This window comes from Molossus molossus, unplaced genomic scaffold (assembly GCF_014108415.1).
Source record: "Molossus molossus isolate mMolMol1 unplaced genomic scaffold, mMolMol1.p scaffold_m16_p_11, whole genome shotgun sequence".
Taxonomy (NCBI): Eukaryota; Metazoa; Chordata; class Mammalia; order Chiroptera; family Molossidae; genus Molossus; species Molossus molossus.
The window spans coordinates 29,251,520-29,256,612 of record NW_023425346.1 but is presented as its reverse complement, the minus strand read 5'-3'; the positions used below and the strand labels follow the sequence as shown (position 1 = coordinate 29,256,612).

The following is a 5,093-nucleotide window of genomic DNA, read 5'->3' as shown; positions in this document are numbered from 1 at the left end:
GTGTGGGTGTGATGGGGGTGGGGTGATGTAGCACAGTTAAGAGGAGTTCTCACATCTCACTTTTCACACTACTTGTCTGTACATCCTGGCTCAGAGACTCTGATGACTTGTGTCCAGCTTGAGATGTGGCATCAGTATTTTGAAAGTTTCCCAGGTGATTTCTGTAGAAAGAATAGTGGGATCCTGAAATATCCATGTCATCTTCCTAATTAATTCATTCTCTAGCTATCTTATCCAGTCACTTACCCTCTCTAAGCCTCAGTTTGAAAGATGGAGATCCATTCATTTAACCCCTCATTCTTCCAGAAAGTATGTCTCATGTGTCTACTATGTGCTTTGCAGAAATGAACACGTCCTCTAGGAAATTTTAATGTACTGGGGAAGACTGATTTCCATTATATAGGTGTGTAGAAAGACCTGGGACCATTGGTGCTACCTTTCTCTCTAGGGATGTCAAAGTTGGTAAGACTTCACAGATCAAAGGATATTAACTGGGTTTTCGATGGTAAAGATATTTTTACCAGGAGGAGAGAAAGTGTGTTCTAACAAGAAGGGGAAGTATATTGAAGAAATGGAAATATGGAACTCGTGGTGTCTTAAGGCTGATAAATGCTGTGGTCTTGAAAATAAAGTTTATAGGTTAAGGAATGGGTTAGTAGTAGGAAGTGTGACTAGAAAGGTAGGTTAAGACTAAATTTTGAAAATTTTAGAGAAACAGGCTGTGTGTGGAATTTGCGTTATTTTTCTTGAGGAAAATGGGTTACTGGTTTTCTCTTTGTTTTTAAACTGATAAGAACAGATACTACACTTGATCTTAGCCAAAAGGCCGAGAAGCGATTCTCTTTGTTTTTAAATGGGAATGGTACACACACACACACACACACACACATCCCACAGATGTATAATTCCAAAGGTAAATTTAGTATTCCGGTGAAGGAAATGACTATGACAGAAAAACTGGTTAGAAAAGGGAAATGAGAAGGGAAAGATTTGAGATTCATTCCTTAGGTACAATCAATAGGTGACTAAGTCTAGGTGATTAGAAAACATCAATGGTCATTTTTATTTAACTGGTTTGAAGATAGAATGAAATTACACACATAAAAATGTTTTGTAAATTCTAAAAAAAATTATAGTGAGGAAAGTCAGTAGAAATCTCTAAAGAAACAAACATTGATCCAGTTATCTTCAAGTTACTAGCTTGAAAGATTATATCATTGCAGTGTAGACAACTTCCATATATATTATTTAATATAATTTAAAAACTGACTTTGTTCTCTGAAATAGTATGATTTTTCCCACATCTTTTGAAAATTCTGGAATTCTAAAGACCTAGACTTTTTCCAGCTCTAATTTTTCATGTAAGTCTATACAGGCTTAAAAAAAAAAGTTACCATAGCTTCTTCAATAGTAAAACAATACCAAAATTATTTATTAACTTTCTATAGACTGTGACCAATAAATTACTCTATCAAACGTGAAATATTTGGACATTATTCTACATGCTTATGCATTTGATTACTAGAAATAACAAATCCATATGCTTAACTCTTGAGTTAGGTAGTGATGTGGTGGTGGTTGAACAGTCACTGTGCAACACGAAAAATAACTTCTCTATAGTGGGTCTGTCTGCTTACTCTAATTTATATGGAAAAGGATGGAAATAAAACTGAAAATCCTCATTACAGATTTACTTTTGTTGTTGTTGTATACACAGATTATTTTTTAGATTGGTTTTAGGTTCACAGAACAATGGAGCAGAAGGTACAGAGATTTCTCATATACGTCCTGCCCCCACAAATGCTCAGCCTCCCCTAATATCAACATTCTGCACTGGAGTGGTACATTGTTACAATCAAGGACCTTACACAGACACCCCATTATCATCCATATCCATAGCTTACACTGGGATTCACTCTCAGTGTTGTACATTCTATTGGTTTTGACAAATGTGTAATGATGTGTATCTAACATTGTAGTATCCTAAAAATAGATTTACTGCCTTTAAAATCCTCGGTGCTTTGCCTGTCTATTCCTTCAAACCCTCAATTCCTGACAACCACTGATATTTTCACTGTCTCCATAGTTTAGCTTTTTCAAGTATGTAATATAGTTGGAATCATAGAGTATATCCCCTTGTCAGATGGGCTTCTTTCATTTAAGTATGCTTTTAAGTTTCTTCCATGTCTTTTCATGGATTAGTAGATTACTTGTTTTTAGTGTTGAATAATATTTCTTTGTCTGGAAGTACCACCGTTTATTTATGCACTTACATACTAAAGAATGTTTTGTTTACTTCCAAATTTTGGCAATTATAAATAAAGCTGCTATAATCATCCATGTGGAGGTATTTGTGTGGTTTCAAGTTTTTACGCCATCTCAATAAGGACAAAGGAGCAAGATTGCTGGATCATATAGTAAGAGTATGTCGTTTTGTAAAAACACTGATAAATCACCTTCTGAAGTGGCTACATCATTGTGTGTTCCCACCACCAATGAGTACAATTTCTTTTTGTACTACATTCTTGTCAGAATTTGGTGATACCAGTGTTTTTAATTTTGGCCTGTCTAATGGGTGTGTAGTGGCAGTTCATTGTTGTTCTAATTTGCATTTCCCTGATGACATTTGATGTGGAGAACCTTTTTATATGCTTATTTGCCATCTGTTTATCTTCTTTGGTGTGGTGTCAGTCCAGGTCTTTTGACCATTTTGAAGTCAATCATTTATTTACTTATTGTTGAATAGTGTGTGTGTGTGTGTGTGTGTGTGTGTGTGTGTGTGCTACTTTATTGATTTTAGAGACAGACAAAGAAAGAGGGAGAGAGAGATAGAAACATGAATGAGAGAGAATATCAACTGGCCACCTCCTGCAAGCCTCCCACCAGAGATTTGGCCTACAACCTGAGCATGTGCCCTGACCAAGAATCAAACAGGTGACCTCTTGGTGCATGGGTCAACGCTCAGCCACTGAGCCACATCATCTGGGCATCCTTATTGTTGAGTTTTAAGAGTTCTTTGTATATTTGGATAACAGTCCTTTATCAGATATGTCTTTTGTCATTTGAAGAGCATCAGTTTTTATATGGGGAGGGGGTGTTTTTCTGTTTGTTTGTTTTGCTTTTTTAATGAAGTTCAGTTTATCAATTATTTTTTTTATGGGTAGTGCCTTTGATGTTGTATCTAAAAGTCATTGCCATACAAGGGTCATCTAGATTTTCTCCTATGTTATTTTCCAGGAGTTTTACAGTTTTATGTTTTATATTTAGGTCTGTGGTCCATCCCGAGTTAATTTTTGTGAAGAGGGTAAGATGTGTATTGAGATTCACTTTTTTTAACACGTGACTGTCTAAGTATTGAATTCACTTTTTCTCAAAAAATTTAATCAGGGGTGGACATTATATTGTTTAGAAAAAACTTATAATGAACCACATTTCTTATGTACAGTATGCTGTTGGATCCAGTCTTGAAACTGAAAGATGGGAAAAGAAGAAGTAGCAATATTCTGGAAAATGGTGTATAAAGCCATATTTATGTAGACTTGACTATACTTTGCCTTTAGAACATTATTGATTTGATATCAAGGTTTTGATGTTACTACCCAAGGGAATCATGATTTTCCCATGGGAGTTGTATATGTTCTGTTAAAAACAAAACAAAACAAAACAGAAAGTACCTATGAGAGTTTAGAAATTAGCAAATACCATCTACAGTTTGAAGGGGAAAGTGGTGAAGATAATCAGGGGTTCCCTGAACTCAGTACAGCAGGCCACTTTACATCTGTGTCATTTGGGGCAGTGATGACTTGCAGTAGGAGCTACTGAAATCTATATTCTCATCTCATTTTCCTTCTGCTTTCCAAATATATCCCATTATCTCCCATTGGCTAAACTAAAGCCAAAGACAAAAGGAAAAGGATCTTACAGAGGAGTTTTCACAATCCAGCTTCCCAGAGCACAAAGCAGAACAGGATGTAGAAAGACAGAAAATGGACCTAGAAGAGCAAGAAATATGCAACACAGTGACCACCTGTGTTTGAGTGTGTGTGTATGAGAGAGAAAAGCAGACAGACTGAGAGAAGAGAAATAGAGAGATGTGTTTTCTGAGTTTTTAACAGAAAGTTTTCAACACTGTATTTTCCCCTACTTTCTCCTAGTTGCTCAATAAAATAGTTTCCCAGTCTTGGACAATTGGCCAAAATGAAAAGATTCAGTATGAAAGAGTAGACTTACCTACAGTTCGGTTCTATTGAGGCAAGTATAGCAGGGACCACCATGAACCAAAGAATACTTTGAATCCTGGAACTCCAGAGGGTCATCAGTCATGAAGCTAAAGTGACACAGACTGAAATAGGGAGGAGGAGCCAAGGTTTGAAGGCAGAACAGTCTAGGCAGACTGGACTTGGACCTATGTGTGAGACCACCTGTGTGTGTATTTGGAAATACACAAAAGATGATAAATAGGTCACAATTTACAAATAGTTTATTATTAGATATTATTTTTAAAATACTCCTAATCATACCTCGGTTGCAGATTGTCCCTGGCCCTGGTTGGAGTCATGCAGGTGCCAACCACTCAATGTGTCTCTCTCATGTCGATGTTTCTCTCTCTCTCTTCCTCCCTCTCTCCCTCCAGCTCTATCTGAAGATATATGCAAAAATGTCGTCAGGTGAGGATTAAAAAAAAAAAATACCCCTAATCACCCACTAGTTAAAAAGTCTTCTTTAAAGAAACTCATAGATACAGAAAAAAACGAGGATTATCAGAGGCGAAGGGGTTGAGAAACCAATTGAAAAAGGTGAAGGGATTAAAAAGTACAAATCGGTAGTTACAAAATAGCCATGGGATGTAAAGTACAGTATAGGAAATACAGTTGGTAATGTTGTAATAACTATGTATGGCTCCAGGTGGGTACTGGAATTATTAGGGGGATCACTTCATACATTTACATAATTGTCAAACCACTATGCTGTAAACTGGAAACTAATATAATATTTAAACTAATTTGTATTTAAAAGAAAATGGTAAAAAAGTAGTCTCTTTAAAATTTATTTCCAGGTTGCCTTATATGAAAGAGGTTCCAATTTTATTTTGA

At 36.0% G+C, this 5,093-nt stretch overlaps 1 pseudogene; it reads right to left on the bottom strand.

Annotated features, from left to right (window-relative positions):
- Positions 1-674: 674 nt before the first annotated feature.
- On the bottom strand, positions 675-838 carry LOC118625959 (annotated as a pseudogene).
- Between the last annotated feature and the right edge of the window lie 4,255 nt (positions 839-5,093).